The sequence below is a fragment of the Erpetoichthys calabaricus genome, chromosome 1, assembly GCF_900747795.2.
Source record: "Erpetoichthys calabaricus chromosome 1, fErpCal1.3, whole genome shotgun sequence".
Classification (NCBI taxonomy): domain Eukaryota; kingdom Metazoa; phylum Chordata; class Cladistia; order Polypteriformes; family Polypteridae; genus Erpetoichthys; species Erpetoichthys calabaricus.
Genome location: NC_041394.2, coordinates 74,053,405 through 74,073,051, shown reverse-complemented (window position 1 = coordinate 74,073,051; position 19,647 = coordinate 74,053,405).

Sequence of the window (19,647 nt, the reverse complement as noted above, 5' to 3'; positions counted from 1 at the left end):
CCAATAAACCTGACAAACAGCTTCAGCATTAAGCCGTACAAGCACCTTGGCAGCAGCAGCACAGCATGCGGCCTTCTTTTATCTGTTACCACGTGAGAATGGCATATCAATCTGTCACCAAATGCTTTGGTTGTTTTAACTACAGCTTTGATCATGTTACATCTTTGTCAATGGATATTGTAAATACAGTAATTGTATGATACTCATCCATCCATCCCTTACCAAACCCTCAGAGATTCTGAAGGCCTGAGTCTATGCCAGCTGAACTGAGCAGAAGGCACACCCGTCACCTGATGAGTTATTGTACAATAATCGAGAATTATAACATCATCTTTTAGACTGGAGCAGACACTTAGGTGCTTAACTAATTAAGACCTCAGTGATGTCAGTACCAAGTCAATACTTTCACATGAACAAATGAACTGAACATTTGCAGGGTAGAGTGAAGTTTGTTGTCTGTTTCTGATGGTAGACCTCTTATTATTATTATTATGTTCTCCAGTAAACTGAAGATATGCTATTTTATCACAAAGGACTTATGTATAATGAGTACAATTCTTAGCAACTTCCATCGTCTGCTGTTCCGTCATAATGTATACATCTGTAAATTGCATCACCATACAGTATAACCTACAAAGGGTGCTTTAGATTTGCCCAAAAAATGAATGTTCATGATGCATTTAGATAAGGAATGTCCAGCTCAGATCCTGAAGGGCTCCGGTGGCTGTACGTTTTTCATTCCAACCGTTTTTCTTAATTAGTAACCAGTTTTTGCTGCTAGTTAACTGTTTTGCCTTCATTTTAATTGGTTTACTATTTAAAACTCAGGCCCCTTAATTATTTCTTTTTTTCCTTAATTAGGAGCCAAACAATAATGAGATTCAAAATGGGCCAACACATAACCAGCAACCTGTGTCCATCATGCAACATCTGAAAATAACGAAAGGAGAAGGTCTTAGTAATGTTGTTCTGCTCAGGTCCATTAACCATTTTGATGGTGTTTTAAAAAAAAATCAGCTCTTTTGAGAATGTCTCCCATGGTGGAATGCCAGCATCAAAAAGCCAAAATTAAATAACGGGTTTAATTGCCAGCAGGAATCATCTTCTGATTAAGAAACTTGAAGTTTGAAGTTTACTAGGGGGTTTACCCACTGCTGGCTTTGCTTGCCAACCCCCTCGGCCTGCGCTACACTCCAGTCACTTCATCTCTGCTGCTCACGTTGTGAAGAGGGGGGCTGAACGCACCCCCAAAGAGACAGGGTTGCTCCTCCAAAACCCCCTCTTAAACGGTGTCACAATGGGAAACAAATACACTTTTATTTATTACATCCTCTTTGCTCGATCAGCTGCTGGCTTGCTGCTGCCCTGCCGCATGATCTGCATCTCGTGCGACGCTTTGAACATTTAAAAGCCTGTACAGCAGCTGTCCTACTCTTTGTCTTTTATTTCCGCTCAGGGCGTGGGTAAATCTCTTGGCACTCTTGGTTAAGTCACGTTTTGCAGGAAGTGAGTTCCAGATATTTTTTAGTTTATAATTTAAAAATGGAATAAGAATCTGAAAATCTAACAACATTACATTCAAGTTCTATAAATTCTGAAAAGAATGATACCAAACTTATATGTTGGTTTTAAAAGAAGCCCGATTTAAAGCGTGACAAAAAACGTGACATAAAAAATCACATAAAATAGTTGCACTTTTAGGTTTAGGATTTTATATAGAGAGAGTAGATTTGCTTTGTTCTGAATCGAGGGATAATTAGGCTACTCTGTTTCATTTCCAGGTAGTCCGGTTGTGTTTCAAACTGCAATCTTTCAAGTGAACGAACCACAACAATAAACACCCTGCAGGAGTCTCCTGGACTTCTTTCAGTAGGCATTGCCGGGAAAAAATACGAGGCAGGGTTCACAACAGTTGTGATTGCCCACCGTCGCATTATACATAATTATTTAGTTTATTTCCGAACACAGCTCTGTGAGTAAAATAGCCTAATATCGAGCAACTGGAAAGGTTTGGGGAGCATGCGCTGATTACAGTGCATCGGCTCACGCACCACACGACCAACCACCTGGACTGGGACCCGAGGGCAGCGGGTGAATCCTCAGTACCACAGTGGGAGTTTTTTTTTTACAGTGGCTGGAGTGCCAATCCTGCCACCAACCCCCAAGCTTTCCCTGTAAATTGAAGGACCTGCTTACAGGGCTGGATGCATATTAACATCCAATCAAGCGCTACTACGCACGGTTTCAAATAGGCGAGGGTACAATAAAGGCAGGCGCTGCTGTGGGCGCACACTGATGTGCTTCAGTTTTACTACAGCAGGGTTTCAGTGAAGTTTCGTTTAGCTTTATGTGGTTGCATATTCACTATGCAGTAGCAACCATATGAACGTACCTTCAATTTATATCACATCACTGTCTACTGTCTTAACTCTACATAGTGTCTGTTAATAATGTTCATTTTGGAGTGTTTTAACATTTGCAAAGGTCAAAGTCAGTGCACATAGCCACATAGCGCCCGAACAGCACATGCGCTCATCGCTTTTGTGGTGTGAGATTAGCTGATGTTCGGTTCTTGCCACCTCTGTTGGTGTTTTGATCGACCTGCTCACAAGTGAATTTACATTTTGTTTTTTTTTCAATTGCAGTCCGATCGCGTCCTCAAAACGCTTGGATCAGGTTTAACCTGTAATTGTGCGACTTGTTTGATGAGATTTATGTTATATTTTTACCATTTTTTACCTTTATGTTTAACCCTATGACTCATTATGTTGTGAAATAAATTCCCTAAATATGTGTCACTTTGCCTAACTACCACAAACATGCACAATTCCACCCACAATGCACACTATCTCATGTAGTTCGGTCGGTCTGTGTCGGATCACATTTAACACTTCCTGCGATCCGCACGGCGATCATCTTTCCAAAGGGTCCCGGTCCGGTTGTTCTGGTCCACGATTAGCGTGTTCACATCTAACTAAATGAACGGGAATTTCGGAGAAATCGCACCAGAGTTAGAAAATACGTATTCAAACAAACTCGGTGTGAAAACGCCTTTAAAACCGACTTACTTGGTAATCTGTTGGTTTCGTATCTCATTTTTGTTCGGCTGCAATTTAAAGAACAAAAAGAAGCAATTCAGAGTACTGCGTTTTAAAACAAGGCGATTAAAATGAAGGGAAAAGAAGTCAATTATCAGCAGAAATTGGTAGCTGATTAAGAAAAGGGAATGAAGAAAACCTGAAGTCAGTGTGGCCCTTGAGTCGGACATCCCCGATTTAGATATTGCAAGCAGTCATATTTCATGAATAAAATACTGCATATCACATTCCTATTACAGTAAAACACCATTTGAATTATACATTTTGTATTTATATAATTAATATTTTAACTTGGGAACAATTTTAAATATTTTTTCTCTGTATATGTTTAATGTACACCATAAATTGTTTGCACTTCCACCTGATTATTTATTAAAGCCTGGTATTCTCTTACAGTCAATTTATATTGATTATATAAATCAATTTATATAAATTTATTTTTCACTATATGCTATTACAGTCTAACTTACAGTGAAGTGTTATCATTATAGTAGTTACACACTATTAAGTTATTTAATGTGGCATGGTGGCACAGTGATTAGTGCCTCAAATCCTGTGCCTTGCCATTGTCCTTGTGAAGTCTGCCAGTTGTCTTCATGGATTTCCCTCTGCTATCCCCAAAGAGGTGTGGGTTAAATTAATTAATGCCCCCAAACTGGCCCCACTGTAAGTGTGTGTACCCCTTGTGGTGCAATGGCACCCTGTCCAGGGTATTTTACGCCTTGCACATGGCTCCTTGTGGTCCTGAATTGGACTTGAGACTGAAAGTGTATGTGTGATAGCCGACGTCTTTATGATTACTTTAGGAGGACATACAAAAGCACTCTGATAAACATACAGAACCTGACCAGTAGGTTTTGTGCCCTCTTCCCAGCCCTCCGTGGCCTCACTGTGTGTAGAGGGTAGGGCACTCCTGGCACTTGCTGGATTTGTTTCAGTTTTAGCATCCTGGCACAACATAATGTTTTCCCACCATGACCTGCTTCATATGCAGTATTCCTGCTTTTACTTCACCAGGTCGTGTAAGAATTAATACCCCCTTAAGTCTTCATTGTGCCAGTTTGGTGGGTAGTGACTCTGTGTGCAGAAATGTAACCACATCTAAACCTCTTTCCACTGTGAAGTTTTATTAGAAGGTCATATCTCTCCGTGCTTACGACTGCTGCCTCACCATATGGCAATTCCAAGTTCAAATCCAGGCCAGCCAATTTTATGGACAAAGACTACACATTGTAAAGTAAATGTCTTGAGCAGTTTAATTCAATTATTAATTTAATTCAATGGCAATTAAAAGTGTATTTTTGTGCACACAGCTCAAATGAATAGCCTTATCATTTTCAATTTAATAAGAATAAATTGAATTGAGTTTGAATTTTGTACTCTGTCTTTGTCTGTTTGATATTTGCACTTTCTCTCTGTGTCTGCTTAGGCTTTTCTTTGGATACACAAAATTAAATCAAATATCCCCCAAACGTGTGTGACCCTGGGTCTGGGGCCTGATTTATAAAGCTGATGTATGCACAAAAAGAGGCTAGAAATGTATGGACACAAAACTTTCTACGAAAATGTCAGGATTAATAAAAGAAAACTGTGAATGCAACATTTTGGAAGCACTAGGAGATGACACCATCCTTGATCAAGTAGGGAAATACAGCCAAACCAAATACTGTAAATAACGACTTGCACGCATAACAACAACAACGTTGACTTCTATAGCACATTTTCATACAAATGATGTAGCTCAATGTGTATTACAAGATGAAGAAAGAAAAAAGAAAAATATAAAAATAAGATTAGGCAATACTAAGTATCCATCCATCCATCCATCCATCCATTATCCAACCCGCTATATCCTAAGTACAGGGTCATGGGGGTCTGCTGGAGCTAATCCCAGCCAACACAGGGCGCAAGGCAGGAACAAACCCTGGGCAGGGCACCAGCCCACCACAGCAATACTAAGTAATAAAGAGTAAAGTAGGATCTGATGGCCAGGAGGACAGAAAAAACAAAACAAAAAAACTCCAGAAGGCTGGAGAAGAAAAAAGACAAAATCTGCAGGGGGTCTGAGGCCATGAGACCACCCAGCCCCCAGTGGGTATAATAATACATACCACCAAACTGTTATTATGTGTGATTAAATGACAAACATATTACACCTCAAAAGTGATGAATATGATGTATGGACTGCATTTTAGCTCCCTTTTAAGAGGGTCAATGCTGTGTATTCGCAATGAAGAACTTTTTTGGTTATTCGTCCATTTACAATGACTATCTGCTGTCACTTCTCAGGGAACTGGCTGACTGTGCTAGAAGCCATTAACCGACTGGCAAGGTGCTACCTCCACTTTCTTATGGTGTTTGCACAAGGATAAAACTTGTTTTTGCCAGCATTAAAGGGCAATTTGCAGAGGTTTCTGGTTCTCCTAATGTATTTGGAGCAGTTGACTGCACTCCTATTGCAATGAAGGCACCTAGCAAGAAGGAAGCTGCTTTTGGTAACCATGAGCAGTTTACATTCCATTAATGCAGAAGTCATCTGTGATGCCAAGATGAGACTGACAAACAAGGTATCTCAGTGGCCTCGGTCAACCCGTGATTCATTTAGCTTTGATAGACATGACGGTCCTCTACTGCGGTGGGTTGGCACCCTGCCCGGGACTGGTTCCTAACTTGTGCCCTGTGTTGGCTGGGATTGGCTCCAGCAGACCCCTGTGACCCTGTGTTCGGATTCGGCGGGTTAGATAATGGATGGATGGATGGACAGATGGATGGACGGTCCTCTACATGGTGCCTGGCCTTTTGCTAAGGTAACTGGGCTGAAGCTTCAGTGTTTCATATTATCAGTACTATTCATTGTAGCAGCAATCACGTCATTATATGTGCCAGGTGATGTCGGCTACCCGCTCAGACACTGGCACCTTTCGCCTTTCCATGATACCCAGAATACTGAGGACAGGTGCTATAATGCCGCACATGATCTTGTGCTCTCAGTTATGGAGCACGGCCAGATACTCTTAAATACAGGTGACGGGGTCTCAATGCATGAGGTGGGAGATCTACTCTGTCAGGCAGTGAAGTTCGGCAGCATCGTGATTGCATATGTATGAGGTTGATTAGCATGCTCCATATATGGATATTTCAAGGCAGCGTTCGAGGCACAATCATGCAGGCACATTTACAAGGTGATTGTACTTCATAAGTGGGAATTGGGTAGAAATCTGATGATTTTTTTTTTTGGTTTAGGCATTTTCTCTTTTTATAGCGTGTGCATATTTTCATGTTCAAATCCATGTGAAGTTTTCTAAATGAGGCCCCTGGTCTGTTCCCTGCATCGTGTCCAGAACTGCAGGATTGGTTCCAGCTCCCCATGATTCTGAGTAGGATTTAGCAAGTCTGTCATGTTATAAGCTGAATTGAATAGTTTAGTATGAACACTTTTAAAAACACAGCATAGAAGAGTTAAAATATGGAAAATAAAATCATTAATGAAAAAACTTTATTTTTTTATTGCAGGATGAGTACAACTGAGATTTAAAATAGTTCATGCCAAGATCATCCTGTTTGTGCTTTACTCTGATGGAAATACGGTAAGTGTAACCGTTCACTCTAGTACCACATTCTGTTGATCCCATTAGCCTTCTTAAAAGTTATATTTAATGAATTTGAAAGGTGAACCATAACAAAGACAATCACATTTTAACAAGTTCTCTGATGACATCTTTAGAAAAGTGTTCTGACTTTGTTTGGCATGATTTGTCATTACTTCTTTATACTTTTTGCGTCATACAAACCTGAAAAAATAAAAAACGTATGTCTTTAAAACAGATTTTTAGCGTCTTTTTTGTCTCTTGGTAAATGGGAAGAGCAAAGAAAAATGCTAATCCATTGTCGCCGTCTTAAGGCAGCTGATTGATAAAGAGGTCATGGTCCCCCCCTTAACCTGTCCACCCGTGCCTTCGGCCACTATTCCTGACTGTCTGGGTCACTGTCTGGCCCCTAAACTCACTGACCGCCAGCTGGGAGACCAACTGACCTTGACAATGCGACAAAAAGGATCAAGGTCAGGGAGGAGGGGTCGGGCCACAGACCTGCTGTCTTCTTGAAAAACCCAAGTAACCCCGGTGTCAGCAGCCCACTTCTCTTAGCAGTGTTTTCATGTAGACGTGACCTTAATCCAACTAATATATGTTCAGACCATTGCCGGCATAGCAATGACCAGACACAAGTGAGTGGGAGAGTTCAGGCCGCAGAGTCAAACGAGCTCAAGGCCATTCTGATGATGAACATGGCCAGAAACGGTAGGCGAGCAGCAGAAAAGATTAATACAGCTAATGGCGTAATGTTCATTAGCAAATGAATGGCTATGGATTTTTTTTTTTTTTGTTGTCATTCAGAGTCCAAGTGCGAGTAAGTGGCCTTATAGTTTAAAATGAATAAATCTCAGCAATCAATGAATTAATGAATTTGTTCTGTTCCCCTTAACATACTTCAAACTGGTTTTAGTCAAAGGTGTAATTTTTTATATAACATAACCACATTACTTGCACCTTGATAATTTTAAGTACATCTAGAATGTCTATACAAATCATAAAATTATCTCTAGGAAGTTTAAGATAACTCAAGTCTGCTTTGTAGCATTAGAAGTAATTAATTATGAGTTCCAAAATATACTAAAGAATGTTATAAGACGAAATAAGCGAACAATAACTAATGAAAGCATGGAAAAAAATAGGTCTTATTTTAATACTTAATGTACTATGTTTAACCTTTTAAAGGAAGAATCTTCAAGTTATAACAGAGCTGAAACTGACATTCGGTCTGCAATGGCAGTTCATGGTGCATTTCCAGAACGTACTGTAAACTTGCTATTAAGTGTATGGCATCAATGGAGAGAATTTGTTTCCACAAACTATTCAGAGCGAAGTGTTTGCAATCATTTTCATCATTTCAGACACTTCAGTTTTTTCTCATTCAGAAACAGACAACTGTAAAATTGTGAGAGGTATTCAGTTTGAGGATCACAAGTGGTTTCAAGGCTGAGCTCCAACATCTTCCCATGTCCAGCATTAAAAAAATCAGGAACATGTAATGCTGATAGACTCAGAGAAAATAACACAACAACATGGAGGTTCTCAGAGGAGCCATTCAAACACGTGGGGTGAAAATCTCACTGTCCATATTCACCTGCGTTATCCATCCTGGGGATCTTCCTTAATGTTTATGAAATATGTGACACAGTACATTTGCGCGTGCCCCACAGGTTCAGTAAACTTTTCAATCCTGCTGGCCTGTTCTCACATTTCTTTCACACAGCATTGCCAGGATGGTTCTCCAACGGCCCTAAAACAGCTTAAGCATGTAAGACAATTAATAGATATTATATGTTTGCACAGGTAAGTGTACACATATCGTTTGTTGCAAGTTACCTAACCCTGCTGTTTGAAAGTTGCAGGAGGAGGACTTTCGAATTTCAGTTTTTGACATTTTACAGAAGTTTTAAGTGAATTGGAAATGACCAGAAATGTTTGGCCTATTCTTTTGAAAATGTTTCTTCTGCTCTAACTACATTTATTAGTACAACGGGTAGATTTAAAAAATCATTACTCTGTATCAAGTTACTTAAATGAATGGAAATCCTCTCAGTAGCAGACGCATATGTAAAAGCAATAGCTGGGGGCAGAATGCACACACCCTGCTCATGGATCTACCATGAACACAATGAAAGCACTTTTTTTTTTACACAATATTACTCCCATTTTAAATTGCTTAGAATAAATGTGTCAGCTAAATAAATAAATGTAAATTGTATCCTGAATATACAAAGCATAAAAAAAACACTCCTCTAAGTAGACTCAGCATATTAGTCCATCACAGTTTGACAAGCTGCTCACTTCAAGTTCAAGTCAGTTTTATTTGTTGTCTCATCACATACAGAATACTCAGGGAGACTAATTCCTTACTCTTTGGGTTTTCCTACTCAGACTGATGGCTCAGTTCTTATTTAAACAACGTACAACACAAACTGTTATTCAAAGGATGACTTTTTCAGTAGCGCATCTCCCTGTTTGTAGGATTTGTCTCCTACATACCATGAGGATATATCATTACTAAAAATTATAAAGACAAAAAACAAGCAGAATGATAAAGAGAAAATTACCAATCATCCATTTCAAAAAGAAGTCGCTAGTATGTCTTTTCTAGACATTGGACCAAATTTCCTAGTCCAGAAACACCTCAGCTTTCACCATGAAAAAAACACAAAGTTGTAACATCTGAGGTTTTTATATTAAATAAAATACTGTAGATTATTAGATTAGATTAGATAAACTTTAGGCTGTTAAAACTTTTTTCATTGTTGAATTTTCAAGTGCTCCAGAGAGAGAACACTACCTAAGTGAAATGTAAAGCCACTGATTATTTTCATAGACAATGACAGTTCCTGCCAGGTTTAAATAAAGAATTATACCTCAGAAAAAACACATAAAATTAGTTCATCCATATTTTTGCCATTTTAACACTTATTTTCTCATTCATATTTATACTGTGTGTATGTGTATGTACATGTGTGTGTATTGAATTGTAACATTTGTTCCTAAACAATCATCCAGCCTAATTTTAGTTGATTATATTAACCTCGTTTGTAAGTCACCTTGGATAAAAATCATCTGATAAGCATCTAAATGTAAATATATATGATACACATACATTCTCTGGGCATTCTGATGTGCCTTAACTAATTCAATGCTGTTATTTGTTTATTTAGCAGATGCCTATGTTCAAGGTGAGCTGCAGAAAAGCAATTATCAAAAGTAACATTAAATTATATGATTCGCACACATTCTGGCTGCCTTTGCTCTCCTAAGTGCTATAATTTCAAGGCCCGGTCTGTCAGGGGTGCTGAATAATTTATTTTATCTTCTAGCTGTAGCTATTACAATGTGTTAATGGCTTAAATACCTTTTTGTGCAATAATGCCCCAATGATGCAGACCCTAAAGCCTCTTTCACCCCCATTGTGACAGTTTAACTGTCACCATCATGTCCAGATTGGACCGAGCTAGTGGACAGATGTCAGCTCAGACTCCAGGGACTTGAATTACTAATATCTACCCTTCTCTTTACTGATGCTTGTAACTCAAGCCCCGTGCCTCCTCCCTGGTGGCTCTCAAATTAATTATTTACCAACGCAGGGCACGGCACTTCTACAGCCAAGCAGAGGCTAACAGATGTTGGCTCAGCTGCGCACAATGAGGATTGAGTTACAGGTATACCTCGGAGCCTGCCTGAGGGTCGAGGTCGTGCTGAGAATCATTTCTGTCATGTTGCTTTCTGTGGCATGTTAGTGATTTCTGAAGTGCTACTCTTTAAGCTTAAAAGACAGTGACTTTTCTGCATTTGGAAAAACATTTTCAACCTTTCCTGGATTAAACAGTGCAGAAAAAAAAATACTTATTCTCTGCTGTCTTTCTATTCCATCTACACAAGCATATGGGGAAAAGCTACATTGTGTGAAAAAGCATCCTAATAACCAACAATGTCCACTTTCAAATTTCACAACAGAATTACAAAAGAACACTTACAAGTATACAGTGTAAATATAAATATGGTAAAAAAAGATGAAAAATTGAAGTTTGTTAAGACATAACAAACTAAACTCCGGTAGGTGTCTGAAGCTCTGGTCACTTGGCAAACTTTCACAAGTGGCTACTTGGGTCCTGAATACGCCATGTTTGTAGCTACACTCAGTTACACATTAAATGATTTTAGTCTTAGTTATTTTGTCAGATAACTGACAGAATTACATTACTGAGGAAAAAATCAGGATCCCATGACGTTCTTCAGTTATTAGTTTTACTTGTAATGTAAACTTATTCATCTGAAGACTTGAAGGGCAATCATTGTACATGCCCACTTATAATACATTGTAAACTCCATGCAATTAACTGTTTTTATGCCAATAAAATATTTATATTACTTTAAAACTGGCTAATCGTCTATTAAATCAGTATGCATAACATTACATTCACCAATCCACCCAGTCAAGATCATGGGACGTCAGAGCCTGTCCTGGCAGCACTAGGCACAAGGCATTGAAAAATCCAGTCCATTACTGGTCACACACACACTCACATGGGCACCAGTCTGGAATCTCTAGTTAACCTAACATGTGCCTGGAGGAGATCTCACACAGGCACAAGGAGAAGGCACGAATGTCATAAACAGAAGGACCTGAAATTCTGAAATACACACCTGGATAATGAAAATATTATCAAATTCTGTGGGATAGTCTATTTTCTGAAGGCGTTCCTTTGTATTGCAGGTTCTTCTGGGAGCTACAGCCTGAATTTCTAGAACTGCTAGGAGCATGCCAAAGATGGGCTGTCAGTTCATAAAGTGACATGCACACACACACACACCCTCTCTCACATGCCAGGCTAATTTAGAATCAACAATTAAACAAACCACATCTTTCTAATATAGAGAAAAGTCAATCAACTAAAAGGTGAATATGCAAACTCCACACAGGCAGTGACCGGACCAGGGTTTAAAGTTTGGCGGTGTGGTGTATTAGGCATTGAACTATTGAAATGTATCCTTATTTCTGTGTTAAAGCACCTTGTAATGGTATATTGTATGAATTAGGCTGTGTAAAGATTTATTTGATTGATTGACTAAAATAAAAAACAAAATTTGCCAGTTCAACTATATGACTCCAAATGAAACATTAAACTGCCTGTTCTCCAATGTAAATAAATAAATGCATTTCCCTGCTTGCGGCACCTTGGATTGGATTAGGGGCTTTACTATTATTTGATATCCTGAAGCGGCAATAGTAGAAGCAGCCACATCATCTTGTGTGTTACTATGATGTTTTATTAAAGGAGCACTATTGTTCATTTCATCATTTATCTAAGAATGACATTTTCTGCAACTTAGAGTTTGTGCGACCACAGACCTATCTTTAATTTCTACTAAAAAAAATCTGACACCCAAGTTATTTAATATGATTTATTTAGTTGAGGTTTTTACACCAGATGACTTACAAAAAAACTAATTGTATACAGATAAAGTTAAATGGTGCTATTTAACTCATTTGTGAGTATAATATGCTGCTACGATAAGATTCAGCTCTCTGTAATCCTAAGAAGGTCATAAATGGACAGATGGGTGCATATATTGTAAAACACAGCATACATGTTCAAAGAAACATATATAGTGGGTGTAGATTATAAACAGTGTTGTAAACTGTATTCTGAGATTTTTCAGGTAAAGACAGAAGTTTAAAGATAAGGCAGTTATGCTCCACTAACTGTGGTGCTTTAGGATGTTAACATGTTGCAAGTTGATGAACACATGCAAGTAAGAATTTCACAGTACTCTATAAAACTATTCCTTCAACTCTCTCTCTCTCTCTCTGTATATATATATATATCTATATATATATATATATATATATATATATATATATATATATATATATATATATATATATATATATATATATATAGGGTGGCGCAGTGGGTAGCGCTGCTGCCTCACAGTTGGGAGACCTGGGGACCTGGGTTTGCTTCCTGGGTCCTCCCTGCGTGGAGTTTGCATGTTCTCCCCGTGTCTCCGGGCGCTCCAGTTTCCTCCCACAGTCCAATGACATACAGGTTAGGTGGACTGGCGATTCTAAATTGGCCCTAGTGTGTGCTTGGTGTGTGGGTGTGTGTTTATGTGTGTCCTGCGATGGGTTGGCACCCTGCCCGGGATTGTTTCCTGCCTTGTGCCCTGTGTTGGCTGGGATTGGCTCCAGCAGACCCCCGTGACCCTGTGTTCGGATATATATATATATATTAATGAACAATATAATGGCATAATAAACCATTTTGGCACTTAAGCTCTGTGTTTACTCTAAATCACTGATTTTATGCTGTTTTATCATTTATTTCTTATTATTTAGTCCCTGTGAATCCAAGACAGTTCTAAACATAACTGGAAAGTGCTCTTTGGTGTCAGAAGTGATAAACAAAGCATATACAGAGACTCCAAAACAGCTGTAAGACATCCAAACAACCTTTATTTAATATACTGTAGTACCTCTTTGTAGCAAACACACTTTCACATACAATGCTTTCAAATTCACCAAGAAAAGCTTCAGGGTATACAGAAGTACACAAGATGCAAACACATTTAAACTTAAATCAATAGTTTTTCACTGAACTCGTTAATAACACCATATTTCTTCAGCCTAGTAACACCAGAAGCCACACTATGTCTATCTATCTATCTATCTATCTATCTATCTATCTATCTATCTATCTATCTATCTAGAGTGTCTATAAAAGTACTCACCACTTTGAAATATGAAATTTTTCAGTGTTACTGTTATACAACACAATCACGGTTATAGGCCCTGTATTATCTTCCTGACAATATGTATGGCCTTACTGGGCAGCTCTGCGGCAACTGAATGCTTAAACCATGATTTGCTTTCAGTATGGGCTGTAATATGTGTCTAATTTGTATTTTCCCCCTATTTTCACATTGATTTTCATTATGTTCTCTGATATATAGGGTTAGCCAAAATAAAGTACCACATTTCTCAAGGTCATTGCACAAGGTAGAGGCAGCCGAGTGGTTTGGGGTGGGGGTCCTTTGATAGGCAATCCCTTGTAGTTTTCAATCGGCAACATGCCTTTGTCCGTTGCACACACTCCTTTCACTGTCAAAGCGTTCTTCAAAAACAGTGAATCCATCATCACTATGCAACACGCCTTCTGAATGCATTTCAGCATTCCTCCTAACGGTGACGTCCCATATTGGAAACAGTTCTTCAGTGGGTGGCTAAATTTAGACAGATGGGTACAACGTTGAACAGAAAATCTCCCAGCCATCCTCGGACTGTTTGAATGCCTGAAAACATACAAGCTGTTAGGGCATCAATTTTGCAGTCTCCTAGATGTTCATCGCGTAAACATGCTTCTGCCTTAGGCATTTCCAACACATCTTTGAGGAGGATTTTGCATGAGGACCTTAATTTCCATCCATACAAAATGATGGTAGTGCAGAAACTAGAGAGATTGGGATAGCCACAGAGAGTTGTACGCAAACATTTTGCAAACCATTCATCGAGATGCCATCATCATATGCAGTGAAGAGGCACATTTCCATTTAAATGGTTGCGTGAATAAGCAAAACTTTCGCTATTGGGCTCAAACCCATCCTTGTGAACTTCATCAGAGACCCCTGCACAGTAAGTGTGTTACAATTTGGTGCAATGTTACAGAATTTGACATTACTTTTTTTGAGGAAGAGGAGTAACAATCACCGTCACTTCAGAATATTACATTGAAATGCTAGAGAACTTTTTGCGGGCCCAACTGGAAGAAATGGATGTGTGGATGCCTGGTTTCAACAGGATGGAGCAACAGTTCATATGGCACAGAGATCCATGCAAGTGTGGCGGGAGATGTTTCCAGGGAAGCTGATCTCCCTGTGTGGCGATAGCAGGCGGTCTTCACATTCAAATCGAAGGCATACACACACCGACCTCAAAACCTATTTGCCACAAAATTGCCACTATTTCCCTTGAAATGGCTGAACAAGTCATGTGAGCATTCAGAAATCGTCTCAAAGAGTGCATCACTTCACCTTGAAGACATCATTTTTAAAAGCACAGTGAAAAAAAATCTATTTTGTATACACTTTCTTGTGTTGTAATGAAATGTATTTTATCTTGTAACATTTCTGTAGAATAAACGTTTGAAATGTGGTACTACTTTTTGGCTCACTCTGTACTTCTACAGTACAAACTAATTTGAATTGCAACCCACAGTTGACATTGTGGGCGGGTGTGTGAGAAAAGGTTATTGTGTCCCCTGTTACCAAATGAAGCTCAACTACAATTACCAGTCAAAACTTTTAGCAGCACAACTATTTTTCCAGTTTTTATTAAAATTTAGCAGAAGTTAATTAAGCCTTGAAAATTGATGCAAATAATTCATAGAAGCATCCAAACTTTTGTTGATTACTTATAAACATCCTCTCAGTATAAAGGTAGTGTTGGACCAAACTTTGTTGCTACACCCTATTTGGACAATAATGCACTGTATATTGCTACAATCACCGCAGCATTAAAAAGGAAGAGAGTAAAGACCAGCTTATTAAACAATAAAATTAATTAGATGGAAAATGACTCACTGATTGTGAAGTTGTTTTAACAAAAATCTGTAACCACCTGGGGGAACTACTGATATATATTACGTCCATGTACAGAACTGTACAGGAAGTGTGTATGTATATATACACACACATACACAGTATATATATATATATATATACATATAGATAGATAGATAGATAGATAGATAGATAGATAGATAGATAGATAGATAGATAGATAGATAGATAGATATCCATCCATCTTTTAAGCAGCCTTATCCAGAACAAGTTCATGGGGAAGGAGAGCACTACCCCAGCAAGCACCAGGAGCAAGGATGAAAAAATCCCTAAAGACATACATACTGTCATAGGTTAACACCACACACACTTCCAAATAATAGTAATATGCCATATGGGACAACCACACAAAATTAGCACAAAATACCATGCCAGTCTTCCCCTGTCACTTGCTGGATGGGATGGACTGCCTTCCTTGTTAAACCCTGTAAATGACTACAGGTGCCTTGTTTAGCCATTGCAGTTCAATATTATCTGGCCCAGTGGAGCATGCCTTTCATTCGTCACACTGTGTTGAACACCATGAAGAACCTGTCTCTCTCTAAACTGCTTGCTATTACGGGTACACATTTAGTTACTATTTCCTTCTTAATACTAGTAATCCAAAGATTTTTCTCAGTTTTTTAAAGGTCACACTCTAATGAGTAACAACCAAGTTGGGGGTCATACTGTATTCTACTGGCTTATTGACCATTTCTCCATCGTTCAGAAACCTTGTTGCTTTATGAACGTCAGTGTAATTACTGCCATTAACTGACTGCAGATAGTACAATCTGTTTAAAAACAAACTTAAGATTTAAAATATATCCTCCAGCATGTTCATTCCACCATTATTATCTTTGTCTGGTAGCCACAGCTTATCCCAAAGGTGCGAGGCACAAACTTTAGGAGCCAACTGTAGACAGCACAGCAGCCTATTTGAGAGCACATTTATACAAACATTCTCTGTTGGTCATCGAGCTTTTTGTCACAAACTAAACTAACATGCATGTCTTGAGGATTTAGAACCAATTTACCCAGAAGAAGGAATAGGAGTTGCAAATTCTACACAAACTGAGCAAACCCACTATAAAAGAGCCTGTGTCACACTCTAGTAGTAGTAGTGGTCATCATTATTTATTTTTAAAAATCTTCATTAAGTATTTTTTCAGAGGAGGGTGGGTTATGGTAAGTGGAATCTATTAGGCAAGGGATAGCCTTTAAGTAACATAATATCTTTATCTATGCAAAGAAATTCAAATGAATACAAGGATAACATACCCAACATACTTAGGAGACTTTTTAGAATGGACAGAATTTGATCTGGGGTCCATGTACTGTGAGGGAGGTGTGCAGACTGCTGCAGCACTCTGTTTCAAAAATCTTTTGCCCATTTCTGAATCTGCTTACCCAGCCCTGATTTATGGGGAGTTGATGCGTATCCCAGTAGTATAGGGCACAAAGTATTGACCAGCCTTGGACAAATGCATTCTGTAATTATGATTGCTTTATTTGCTAACTAAAACTAGCAACTTAAAAGTTATTAAAATGCCAGAAGGAAATGTAAACATCAGCTGTATATCAGCTGACTGTATATCATTTCAGTCAAACATTAAAGAATGCAGCAACCAACTAAAGTAAAAATGAAAAAATAATGAAAGCACAAGGACCATAACATCAATCACGAAAAATAATCCAAAAAGTCTTAGTAATACTGTCTCCAGCATCATGGGTTCAAATTCCATGCCTGGTCATTGGTTGTGGAGAGTCTGCATGTCCACCTAAGGAACTCAAGCTTTTGTCCCACGAAGTGATCAATTAACTGGTGACTTTTAACTGATTCTGCGTGAGTGGATCCTGCATTACACTGGCACCACATCCAGGGTTGCTTCCAGCCTTACCCCCAATACACTCAAGATTGGATCTGATCCATGAATTGGATTAAGTGAACATTAGCTGAGAACAGGCCATTCAGCCCAGCAAAACCCATCCATCTTAACCACTTAATTCCTCCAAAATAATATCAAGTAAAGTTCTGAAGGTTCCTAAAGTCATTCTGTCTACCACACGACAGTCTCTGTATGAAGAAAAACTTCCTAACATTTGCACAAAATTTACCCTTAACAAGATTCCAGCTGTTTCACAACTAACTCTCTTGATCCACTGCTAATTTGTTTCACAATTTTAAAAAGTTCAAACATGTAACCCCTCATTCTCCTTTTGCTTAAGCTGACAAAGTACAGCTTCTTCAATATTTCTTCACAACTCATTTCATGTAGTCTTGGAATCAACCTAGTTGCTCTTCTCTGGACTTTTTCTAGTGCTTCTATCTTTTTTGTAGCTGGAAGACCAAACCTGCACACAGTACTCCAGATGAGGCCTCATCAGTACATTATAAAGCTTAAGTATAATCTCGTTGAACTTGCACTCCACACATCCTGCTATATAACCTAACATTCTTAATGGCTTCTGAGCACTGTCTATTAGTTGATAGTGACAAGTCCATTACAACTCCTAAATCCTTCTCATAAGCTGTACTTTCAAGTTTCAGACCTCCCATTGTGTATTCAAATCTACAATTTTTATTTCCTATGTGTAATACTTTACATTTATTTACATTAAATTTTATCTGCCACAAACCTGCCCAAGCCTGTGTTCTGTCCAATTCCATCTGTAATGATTTGACACATTCTTGATTATCTGTCAATCCATTATAGACTTAACCAGCTTGTTGTTGATATTCCTATACACTATAATTTATGTATTTTAAAAATAGAGGCAGCCCTAGCACTTACCCCACAGGGACACCACTCTTAACATCACCCAATTCTGATAAGGTTCATAGCACCATAACCTTCTGTTTCCTGTGTTTTAGCCATATTCTGAACCCTTCTACACATTACACCATGATGCCCAACCTCTCATGTGGGACCTTATCAAAAGCTTTCTAAAAATTAAGATAAATAATATCATATCATATCATATGCATATGGTTGAATTGTTTTATTTTTTTGCTTTCTGTGATTGTTTGGGTTTAGCTCCCTCCACTGGTTTTGGGAGCCTCTTGAACCCGACACCGTCGATAGTCATGACCAGGATGAGCTGGACCCACACCATCACAAATGGTGGCAGTGGTGGGATAAGCTGGCAATGGGGACTGAAGAATGAGGACAGAACAGCAAGTGGGATAGGTGCCAGACTTTTTTTAAAGAACCCACGAACTCAAGCCGGAGCAGGACATTTTAAGGACTGAACTTTGTAATGGACATTTATTTATTGATTGTTTTTAATAAAAGCATTGATCACTTTTGCACCTTCCCCTTCCTTCATGTGGTGTCCTCATTTGTCCAGCTCATCTCGGTCATGACTGTTGACTGTGTTGGGTTCAAGAGGCTCTCAAAACCCGGAAGAGGGAGCTAGGAGCTGGACCTGCACCATCACACTTCCTCACAGAATTCCAGCATGTTGTAAAACATGAACTCCCTTGTCTGAGCCCATGCTGATAACTCTTGGACTTGCCATGTGTTGCTCAATCTTCTCCTTAATAATTTCTTTCATTAATTTACCTGTGATGCACATTAAACTAAATGGCCTATAGTTACTTGGATCTGCCCAATCACCCTTTTGATATAATGGGATAATATGCTATTTTCCAGTCCTTAGGAATTGTACCAGTATGCAGTAACTTTAGGGATTGTATGCACCCTCACTAACCTCCTTAAGCATTCAAGGGTAAATGTTATCCTGTCCTGATGAATTATTAGATTTTGTCTTATTTAATCTAAGCAGTATTTCTCACTATACAATTTCCAAATCACTTAGTACCTCCTTAGTAGTCCCTGTTACTACTGGGAGGTTATCTACTTCTTCACATGAGAAATTTTCAGAAGAAATACAAGTTTATAACATTTGCAGTTTTGACATCTATATATTTAAATTCCATCCTTACTATTCCCTATACAGTTCACCTCCTCGAGTGTACTTTTACTACTAAAAAACTTAAAATATTTTCTTTGGGTCCATTTTTGACTTATCTATAAAATTTCTCTCTAACTGCCTTTTATCTTCCCCAATATTCTTTTTAATGGTTGTCCTCAGGCTCTCATATGCCCTATGGTTCAAATTGGAGTTATTAGTCTTGTACACCTTACATAGCTGTTTTTCCTTTCGGAGATCCGTTCTATCTCCTTATTTACCAACTTCCTGTGTTTGAGAGTGTTTTGTTATGAAACCTGTACAACTCTTGATCAACTTAAATTAATCAAACAAACCAATCCTCAATGGACTGATATCCAGAGCCGTTCACCCTTGTGCCCTGAGTTACTAGGATGGACTCCATTCCCCCA